Here is an 11,983-nt window from a genome sequence, read left to right as displayed (position 1 = left end):
GCTATACAAAATATACCTGTAAGAGTCTTTGAAGCAAGCATATTTTCAAATGGAAATTGCTTTAAAAAGGATGAACACAAAAATTCTTGTGTTTTTTCTTTCCCTTTCGGTCTTTGTTAAATTATTTGGTAATGTTAATCTATTGAGATGGGAGACAACAATTCCACAGATCATAAAATTATTATTCATCTACAGACTTCCTGTAAATGATTGTAAACAGGAATTTTTAGAAAATGCTAATAATACAGATAGTAGCACTTATTTAGTCATGCTGATATTTCACAGAAGAAGCACAGTTTATAGAGTTCTACCAAGCCAATCCCAATCAGTACTCCCACCTAAATGCATTTTGAATAATATCTACGCTTATTAAAATAAGCAAAGCTATTATTTGTTCTGAGACTATTCGTCAGTTTAAATATCATGATTTTCCACTGCAGAACATAGTCATTTGCATGAGAAAGACCTATGGTCTTCAAAGAAAAAATTCTGAAAAAATTGTTTTTTAAAAAAATAATTGCATCCAATAGATTGGGAGGATCTCATGATCCAAATTTTTAAACTTTGAAATGCTACTATCAGTTTGTCTGAAATAATTCCTACAGTGTTTGCCTGCGCTTTGGTAAGTTGACTGCAACATACGTAAAGAAGCCAAGTTCTAGAAAACCTAGTAATATCTATAATGGAAATGCTCTTCACTAGTGATGACATTAGAGTGCATTGTATACTCCAAGGTTCAACGTACTCTACTTTTGGCAAAACATCATTTCTACAATCAGTGACCACAGGCCTTTGCAGAAACTGATCTACTTATCTTGTCAAATGTTTAAGCTTGTGCATTGTTTGGATAAACTTATAGACATTTATTAGGTAGACCATAATACCATATTCCTTATTAAGTATAGGTTATTTGTGCTAACCTTACTAACTAAGCGGTATTAGATGTGTGACCAGTGCAAAAACTGCACTTATCTGCCATTTCTCTCTATTATTCTCTGTCTATTCCAGACTGGTCTTTTAAGGCTGGTTTAGATGAATGCATCTGAAGAAGCACTTGCAAAACATTTCTAAGGGAACCCATCGTGCGCATAGTATATTGCATAAATGTAGAAATATAAAGTAGTAGATATTGGGGAGTTAAAACAAAATAAAAAGGTGAAATGTTTATTCAGAAGGTAGATTTTGTCAAATTGGGATAGTTAGTATGTTATGAATGTGTGTTTTAATATGTGTTTTTCACCTGCCCTTGAAACCTTTGTAAAATCCAACAACAACCAGCATGGAGAAATCCTGTTGGTTTCTTACTAGTGAGCCATAGCTGAAAGGTTTATAGGTCGTTAGGTTGTTGCACTATAAGAAGAAACACATTGAGTTTGTTCTCGACAGCGGAGAATGGTGCAACGTCAGAAAACTGTTGAAAACTGTTTGTTAAGAAGTCAAATAGTTTTTCTTAGGTAAAAAGTTGGTGCCATTTTATTCAATTGATCTGCCTCACATACAAGGCTATTATTCCATACATCAATTGGATCCTGGTTACAGCTGTCTGCCCCTATCCCCAGTTCAGCTAGCAGATTGGGAGAGTATTGACAAAAGAAACTGTCATGCCCACTTCCCCCCCACCCAAAGAAAAGCTTACTATCAATGCTGTGAGCTATGCTGATGACAAACTACATGTTTCCACAGAAATCGATTCAAATTGAATGTTATTAACTACATATTATTTTTTGTAAATTTTTTCACATTAAAATGGATAAAATGACTAAGTGTATTAGTTATATAAAGGATACTTCAAGTGTATTGTTGTAGTATTTTTGGCAATAAGTCTAATGTTCTAAAATAAAATTTATTAAAAACAGGAATGCTTCTTGCACAGGGTGGGTGAGTTAGTGCGGAGAATTTGTCCAATCCAACCTAACAGGTGACTGACTGACTTTGCTGAGTGTGGGGTGTAGGATCTGAGGGATAACACTATATGTCTTGAATATTGCTTTCAGTCTAGTAATAAGTTACAATTATTATGAAAGATAATCATTTTTATGTAATTCCACACCAGGCATGACAATGAAATTCATAAAGTTAAATGTGTTTTGATGGATAAACGGGTTCTGCCTAAAACTGTTTCACCTACTAGATCCGTACAGTCATAAAGTCAGACAGTATGGAAACTGATCCTTTGGTCCAACTCGTCCATGCTGACCAAGTTTCCCAAATTAAACTAGTCACACTTGAATGCGTTTGGCCCATATCCCTTTACACCTTTTAAATGTAGGAATTGTACCTGCATCCACCACTTCCTCTGGCCGTTCATTCCACATACAAATCACTCTCCGTGTGGAAAAAGTTGCCCCTCCGATCTCTTTTAAATCTTTCACTAGTGGCGATGCTACTTCCTAATGCAGCTTAACCAGCAAGTTAAGCAAAAATTTACAGCAGTTTTGCCAATGTTGAAATTTTCTTGCAATCTTTTCAGCTTGTGCTGACATGTTGCTTTTATGTAGGAAATAAACAATTTAGTGCCATTGAACCATACTTATATGCATTAATCACACATGTTTACCAAATGATAATCATGAATACAATTCAGCTTTTAAATTTCGACTCATTTGATACTGTAAATGCACACTCAAAAATGCACTGACGTGAATTTCATATCTCAGTGAAGAGAATTATTTAAAAGTCAATTATACATTGCCATTAAATATAACACTTGAATCATCATATGCCTGAAGGTTGAGAAGTAAATGTTTCAAACTCACATTTTATAGCCTTTGCATGTGACAGAAATATGTTAATAAGAAAAGGAGGTTTTTGGGAAAGATATCACTGAATTGGTAGAAAAGGTTGGGGAAATTTGAATGTAGCATAAAATAAGTTTAAGGTACCTATAGTGTGCACCAAAAATCAAGTTGTGAAGGATAGAACTGGATCAAATCTATATACACTTTTCAATGCATTTTACACACATGAACATCTTTACCCAAACACCACAGTTTCAATTTGTCCTTATATAGAGGGGATAGGTGAATCTACAGTTAATATCCACTATTGATATGCAATTAAATGCAACTGACAATTCACACTTAAGATTCTTTGATTGTCTGTGTCAAAAATTGGCATTACAATTGGTTGTTTGAGTTCAAGTAAGTAGGAAATTTTGGGGCTCTTCCGGCTGTTGTGGTAGTGTCCCAAACTCTGAAGGCCTAGTAAGTCTCAGCTGCCATGGAGCTGGATCGTAACGTGTCCTGTAAGCAAAAGATTGATTTGAAAGAAAACAGGAATCTCTAGACCATAATATTTAAATCAGATGGGCCTTAAATTTCTGCTGAGTAATAGAAGTACAACTCCTGGGAGTTACTGCAGGTTTCATTCTACACAGTACTGTACATGCACACATTTTACCAAAAGGAAAGGCCAGTTTGAACGCTTTGAGTAATGCCATTTCCGTCTACCCACACAGTTTTACAACGTGCTTCTTTACTATGTACAGTGTACATCAGTGTTTTATCTCTTAAAAATCAGCATTAAAAGGTATGGGAAAATTGTTTTAAATGTTGCTATAGTTGTAGCCGAATTCGCTATAATTGTAATGAAATGCATCTCTGAACTGCTGGAATGGATTTTCTGTCTTGTGAATTCAAATATTCAGTCAGCCTTTGATGCTAGTTGCAACTTTGACAGCGTTGTATTTATATGATGCAATGAATGAAGATGCACAGATACAGAGTGAGAATATTGTGAACATTGTGTTTTTGCCCATCATCGTGGTTTGTGCACACGTTGTAATTTTTGTCCATTATTGTTGCCTCTGACAATGTTGTTGATGTGCCCACTCCTAGAACTTGTCTGAGCTTCACCTTTACTTTTCACATTAAGTTCTTACTGCCTGAGAGAACCATTTTGTTTATCATATTTGACCTGTTAAAAGTAAAAGTCTGCTGCATTGTTTTCTTTTATTGAGGGAATACTGTCTCAGATAAGTCAGAATGCAAGCTCTGAACAATTAAGCTTTCAAACTCTGTTTAACAATTGTGCACTGAGTGACTGCTGACCATTGCAGGTGCTCTTCTTTAGTTGAAGGACACCTTCTCAGATGAATAGGAAAGAATTCATAGTACTATACAAAGTGACTGCTTCTTTTTTCTAATTGCAGAGCTGGTTATGTTTCAAGATTGCAGTGTGTGGGATTTTGTGGTCGGCTGTCCTGACTGTCCTGAGCCCCCAGATATGCAATATCTCTTATCTCTCTGACTCTGAATCGTTAAGCTGGGGAGTGCTGTGTGAGGTGACCCCACTTGGACACTTAAGACAGGGAATGCAGCACCTGAAAAGTTAGATGCAGACTTCAGTCACACCTTGTGGAAAAGTAATGGTTCAAAATAGGGATGGTGTGACTGATAGTGTGTCCAGTCAGAGGCACCGAGATGAAATGGAGAAAGAGGATCCATCGAAACTGATCTTGTCCAAAGTACAATATGCTTGCTACCTGTGAGGATAATGATAAAGACAGTCAGAAGATCCATCAGAATGGGGACCATAGCAACTTGTAACAAGATGGAGTGCGTGAATTATAATGTATTGGTTGTAGGGCATTCAAATTTAAAGGGAAGAGATGCCATGTTTGGCCATAAGATTGAGAATTCCACATTGTAAGTTGCTTACCTGGCACCAGTGAAAGTGACACCTTAACCCAGTTTGAACCAAAATTAGAGAAAGGGTGGGAACTCGGTCAGTGCATTTCATAATGGGAGCAGTAATATCAGGAAGTGTAGGCCTGGGGTCCTGCTTGAAAAGTACTAATAACTAGGAGCTAAATTAAAGAACAAGGTTATAGCTTTTAGATTTTTACCTGAGCAATGTGCAAATTAGCACAGGGATAAACAGGTTAGTAAAATAGCTAAAATAATAGTGTGTAGAAGGGGGTTCCATTTCACAGGGCACTGACACTAGTATTCTGAAAAAAAAGGAATGAATTGTTCGAATTGACTCCACAAAAATCAGCCTGAGACCACAGCCTTAGAAAATATAAATAGGTCAACGGCAAGGAATTTAATCTACAAGTGGGAAGGAGGGATCACATCGAAAAGGGAGCATCAATAATAGCTTGAAAATAAACGGAAGCAAACGGAGTAGAAACTGCCCTTTCAAGCTACAAGTAAATTAATAAAACTAAAAGAAGTAAAGTAGTTAAATAATGAAAAGGAAATATTTTCATGAGTGAATAAGACATCAGAATAGAATTTCATATTATGAGCATACTTTATGCAGCAGAGCCAATATGAATGAATTGCAGCTGCAAATTCAACTTGTAGAGTATGGCAGGCTACAACTATAGTGACATTTAAAACAGTTTTCCCATAATTTTTAATGCTGGTTATTGGGAGATAAAATACTGTGATATGGTTACAAGGCAGTCATGACTGGGAACCAGAAATAAGATCTGCACAAAAGAAGGGAATGGTTTGTGTGGAAACTAGCTTTACTGATTATGAATGGAGTAATTTCAATTATAAAAAATGATGTAACACAAGGTAAGCAAGCAATGGAGATTTTTATGGGATAATTAGGAGATAAAATGAAATTTAAGACGATATTACAAAGTTATGTTTGGTAGCTTTTGTGAAGTGATAGTTTATATGCATGCAGAGATTAGATAAGCAGTTATCAAAGACAAAGTGTTTTTAATGGGAGGTTTTAACTTCTATGTAGATTTAAATAAGAGACTAGCACTTATGAATCTCGTGTGTCAAAACAAGGATCATTTCCTGCAGCAACATGTGTAAAAGAGCTACAAGAATTCTAGATTTGGATGTAATTGATTTTAATGTGATGAGATTGAGACTGTCTGCAATAAAGTGAGTAAATTTGTTAATGGATAATTCTTTAATCATTCACTTGATGAGGGTGTTGCTGGCTCGGCAGCATTTATTGCCCATGCCTAATTATCCAGTGGACAGTTAAGAGTCAACTACATTGCTATGCATCTGGAGTCACATATAGGCCAGACCAGGTGAGGATGGCAGTTTCTTTCCTTAAAGGACATTAGTGAACCAGATGGGTGTTTCTAACAATTGACGATGGATTCACGGTCATCATAAGACTCTTGATTCCGGATATTTATTGAATTCAAATTTAACCATCTGCCACGGCGGGATTTGAACCCAGGTCCCCAGAACACTACCTGGGTCTCTGGATTAACAGTCCAGCAATAATACCACTTGGCCATCACCTCCCCATAAAGTGACAAAAGATCAGTGGCAAGTATTAAAAATGCCATACAGAGCTAACCTGTACCCATGTAAGGCAAGATCTGTATTTGCCGAAAATACCACCATGGACATCTGATGAGGTATGTGATCTATAAAGCTAAAGTAAATTATGCAAAAATAGTAAAAAAACCACAGATCTTGGCATATCGGCAAGATACAAAAGCAACAAAGAGTGGAAAAATCTACAAAAAAAGAGTATGAAAAGAAACTTTCAAGTGATATCAATATCAACACAAGCCGTTTCGTGATGTGCTGTAAAAAAGAGGTTAGTGAAGAGCAAGCTGGGTCCCAATAAAAACCTAATGGTAAAGTAACTATTGTAAATGAAAATAAGGAGAAAACAAAAAAGCTGAGTAATACTTTGTGTCAACATTTACCATATAGGTTGAGGTCAGCATGATAGACATTCCAAACAACTATTACTGAATCAACGACAGGGTCTCAACAAAAATAAGTTAATTATAATGAAGAAAATAATGGCACAAAGGAGTGGAAAACCCTTAGCACAAGATGGTTTCCAACACTGGAATGTAAAGGGAGTTGTTGAGAACAATGCAGATGCCCTAACCAAAATCTCCTAAAGTCTTTTGTGTTTCAAGACCTGTTCGTTTAGACTGGAAAATTGCTCCTGTCACTCTGGTATGTATAAAAGGTGACAGGGTGAAACAGGGAATTGCAGACCAGTCATTAGAAAATTATGAATTAGCTAAGCACGCTCAACTTATGAGGGAAGGCCAGGATGGATTTGTAAAGGTAGATCATGAAAGACATACGTTGAGCAGGAAACTGGAGGCTGACTGGAAAAGAACAACTCGTTTAGTTGTAGTGGGCATGGCTTTTTACAACCCAAATCCACTACCTGCCACATGGGGCAATGCAGTCCCACTGGTTATAATCCAAACTCCCTTAAAATAGCCAATGCTGGCATCAGGATAACGGCATACAGGCCACTGGAATTGTTGGTACCTCCTGCTTTTACTTCCTCTCCCAGCAGGGCACGAAAATCTAGCTCTTAGGTGTATAATTAATGTGCAAATACTCTAGTTGGCACAATGTGATCATTAATGGTTCTTTGTGATCTGTGTTGGGGATTCAACTATTCACTGCATTTGTTAACTACTTAAATGATGGATTGGAAAGCCAAATTTGCCTATAACACAATGATAGGTAGTATTATCGATAGAAGCATAAAATTACAAGCAGATGCTGATGGATTAAGTGAACAGGAAGAACTGGCAAATGGATTTCAAAGTAGATAAATGTGATGTAATCTACTTTGGGCTGAAAAAAAAGGATAAAACAGGATGCATTCTTCCTTTTCCTTCTATATTAGCTTTATCCAATGTCATATGAGGTCACCACAATGCTGGTTGATCAGCTTCAAGCAAGATGTTTTTTGAATGCGCCAGGTAGTTTTACAAAACAGGATACTTTCTGAAAGATGAAAATCTACACAACTGGGATCCAAAAAGACTTAACAGTCTGTATATATATAAATCATTCAAATGTCACAAATAGTTAATAATTTAAAAAGTTAATGGAACGCTGGCCTTTACACCCAAAGGGATACAAGACAGTAGAAGTCATATGTTAGCTGCACAAAGCCCTTATTAGACTATATCAGAAGTACTGCAAGCTGTTCTAGGCATGATACTTTTGAAGGAGTTTATTGATCTTGAAGGATTTAATCAGAGTGATATCTGAAGTCCAAGAGTTACATTACATACACAAATTACTGTTGTATTCCTTGGAATTAAAAATTGTGGGGTGAATTGTCTGAAGTTTTCATGATAATAAGAGGAAGAGAATGGGGTAGATAGAAACTATTGCCATTGATGTGGGAGTCTATTGAAGGGAAAATTTTAAAAGTTAGAGCTGATCTTTCAGGAGTGGAGGTCAAAAAATATTTCTTCATACATGCACGAGAACACACAGATCCTCTTGCATCAAAGCACTCTGAAGTTTTTGTCCATTTAGGTAAAAATTGCTTTTCTATCCCTCCAACCAAAATGAATAACCATGCACTTAACCATGATAAACTTCATACGCCAGATTTTGGCTCATTCACCCAATCAATCCATATCCATTTGTAAATTTCTGATGTCTTCATTACAGTTTACTTTCCCACCTATTTTACAATATAAGTTACAATGGGGAGAACAGGGGAAGTAACAAAAAGGCTGGAATACTGGATCAGAGGGAGTGTTATGAGTTTTTGACATCATTGCAAGACAAGGTGGAGGAAAGTAGAGAGGTAGGATTTAATGACTGGCTGAGTCATTACCAGTGTTGCTCTATAAGACCATAATAAGATCATAAGGAATTGGAACAGGAGTCGGCTATATGGCCCTTCAAGCCTGCAGCAGCATTCAATGGGATCATGGGATCATCCAATATTCCTTACATGCAATTTCCTGCATTTTCCCTGTAACCCTGGACTCCCCTACTGATCAGGAATCTATATCAAACTTAAATATACAGAAAGACTCAGCCCCACAGCTCTCAGTGACAAGAAGCTCAAAAGATTCTCAAACCTCCAAGAGAAGAACATCTTAGTTTCTGTTTTAAAAGGTCTTCGAAGATAGAAGTCATCACAATCTTTTCCAAAGGTTTTTACATTAGGCACACAGAATGTCTCATCTCAGTCTTAAATTGGCACCCCTATATCCTGAGACTGCGCACCCTGGTCCTAGAGTCCCCCATGAGGGGAAATTTTCTTTCAGCACTTACCTTGTTGAGCCCCTTAAGAATCCTGCATGTTTCAATGAGATGTCCTCTCTTTCTTTGAAACTCAACCTGTTTAACCTTTGCTCATAAGACAATCCCTCCATACTGGAGAACACCCTCATGAATCTTCTCCGGACTGCCTCCAATGAAATGATATCATTCCTTAGATAAGGGGACCAAACTGCTCACAGCGCTCCTGATGCAGTCTCACCAGCACCTTGTATAGTCGCAGAAAGACTTCCCTACTCTTAATAATAGTTATTTTGTTCTCCCTTGCAAATTAAACAACTTCACATTTTCCCATTTTACACTTCATTTGTCAATTTTTTGGTGACTTACTTAACCTATCAATCTCTCGCAACCTGTCTTTCCACCTATATTTGTGTCATCGACAAATTTGGCTACAATACATTCACTTTCTTCCTCCAAATCATTAATATATATTGTAAACAGTTGTGGTGGGAAGCTATAGAGTGGAGATTTCTGGAGGAAATGAGGCTGATGACAGTTCTGAAATCAATTGCATGATTTTCAGTGGTGGCTAATAGTCAAGCAGAGTTACTAAGGAGTCTCCCAAGAGTTGGCATTCAGCATAGAGATCAGTAGGCCAGATGATACCAGCATCACACTTGCCAGCAAGTTTGCTAGCAAAGTCAAGGTTACCTGAGATAAAGGAGTGCTGGAAGTTCAGAGGAAGACAGGTTAGAGTGGGTAAGAGTTGCAGAGAAATTGAGGTGGCTGATGTCATGGCAACAAGATGAAACTAAATCTTTTGCTGACCACTGAACACTCAGTGCCAGAAAGTGAAAGGTCAGAAGGTAGAATGATTACACAATGAGAGGTGTGATTAGAGGAATGACTGGGACCAGGAGGGGAAGAGTATTGAGGAGGGTATCAAGAATCAAAATTGTTGGAGCTTGCATTCGTTAACCCTTGACAAGAGACAAAACAGAACTTTTTAGTTAAGGCTTTTGGTGTGAAAGAAAATTAAGGTGAAAATTGGGACCAGGATGCTTTGACATAGGGTGAGTCAGTGTTGATGGAGAGAGAGGTGGCACTATGACTGAGTGTGGATCTCAGGGTGTGGTGAAAAGAGCAATCTGAGGAATGTGGCATCTCTCAGACATTCTGTGTTCCTAATGTAAAAACCTTTGGAAAAGATTGCAATGACTTCTATCTTCAAAGACCTATTAAGACAGAAACTAAGATGTTCGTTTTTCAAATTAAAAATAACTAAGATTACAGTATTTTGGATTTGTTGAAATGCAGGATTTCTACAGAAAAGCAAATTGAAGAATTTAATATTTTAACAATTTCAGAAGTAGAAAGGGTACTTAGGGTAGACGTGGGCATCGTAATGGAAGTGGAATAACATTGTCAATGAAGTAAATGTTGGGATGGAAGCTAATCTCAGAGCAGTCATATAATCATGCACCAAATGAATTTATAAAAAATTGAAATGCAGCATATATTTGTGGGTTTCAGTGGTCAATGCATGCTCCAGTTACTTGGGGTTTAATAAGTAATGATAATGATCTGTTGAAGTGCAAATAGCAAAAAAAAAGTTTTGTTACATGAACTTGGATAAAGGTCTTTTCTTCGGAATGTGGAAAGAGAGAAGCAAGGTACTTAATAAGTCATCTATTAAAATATACATTCTATTTCTTGTATTATATAATACGTTTGGTTAGAACATTATGGAAAATTGTGGTGTATTAAGGTTTAAGAGATAAATATTGAGTTGCAAATGTCCAAACTTTACTGAAGCTGTGAAGGAAAGTCATTTTGGACATGAAACATTTTAACTGTTTCTTTTTTCACAGATGCAGCCAGGCCTGCTGAGTTGCTCCAGAATTTTGTCATTATATTTCAGATTTCAAACATCCACAGTATTTTGTTTTTGTTTTCATTTTATTTAAAATTTGCTTGTCGATTTACACTGTCTGCAGTTCGCTTTGCGCAAAACTTAACATCATTATAGGCAGAGAATCATAGAGACATAGAGCACAGAAGCAGACCCTTCAGTTCAACTTGTCTATGCTGACCAGATATCCTAAATTAATCTAGTCCCATTTGCCAGCATTTGGCCCATATCCCTCTAAACCCTTCCTATTCATGTACTGATCTGGATGCCTTCTCAATGTTGTAAGTATACCGGTCACCAGCACCTCTTCTGGCAGCTCATTCCATATACACACCACCCTCTGCATGAAAAGATTGCCTCTTGGGTCCCTTCTAAATCTTGCCCTCTCATCTTAAACCTTTGTCCTTGAGTTTTGGACTTGCCTACCCTGGGAAAAAGACCATGGCTCTTCACCCTATCCATGCCCCTCATGATTTTATAAACTTCTATAAGGTCGCCCCTCAGCCTCTGATGCTCCAGGGAAAATAGCCCCAGCCTATTCAACTTCGTAGTACGGCTCAAACCCACCAACTCTGGCAATATTCTTGTAAATATTTTCTGAACCCTTGCAAGTTTCACAACATCATTCCTATTAGCAGGGAGCCCAGAACTGATGCGATATTCCAAAACTGGCCTAATCAATGTCCTGTACAGTCATGACATGACTTCCCAACTCCTGTACTCAATGCACCAACCAAAAAAGACAAGTATACCAAATACTATTGTCACCATCCTGTTTGCCTGTGACTTCACTTTTGAGGAACTTTGAATTTGCACTCCAAGGTTTCTTTGTTCAGCAACACTCTCCAGGACTTTACCATTAAGTGTATAAATCCTGCCCTGATTTGCCTTTCCAAGATGCAGCTCCTGACATTATCTAAATTACACTCTGTCTGCCACACTTTGACCCATTTGCCCATTTGATCAAGATCCTGTTGTACTCTGAATTAAGCTTCTTGGCCGTTCGTTACACCATCAATTTTAGTGTCATCTGCAAATTTAATAACCATACCATCTGTATTCACAAACAAATCATTTATATAAATGACGAAAAGCATTAGACCCAGCACCGATCCTTGTAGTACAC

The sequence above is a fragment of the Stegostoma tigrinum genome, chromosome 19 (genome assembly GCF_030684315.1).
Source record: "Stegostoma tigrinum isolate sSteTig4 chromosome 19, sSteTig4.hap1, whole genome shotgun sequence".
NCBI lineage: Eukaryota > Metazoa > Chordata > Chondrichthyes > Orectolobiformes > Stegostomatidae > Stegostoma > Stegostoma tigrinum.
This window is presented reverse-complemented; position numbering follows the sequence as displayed.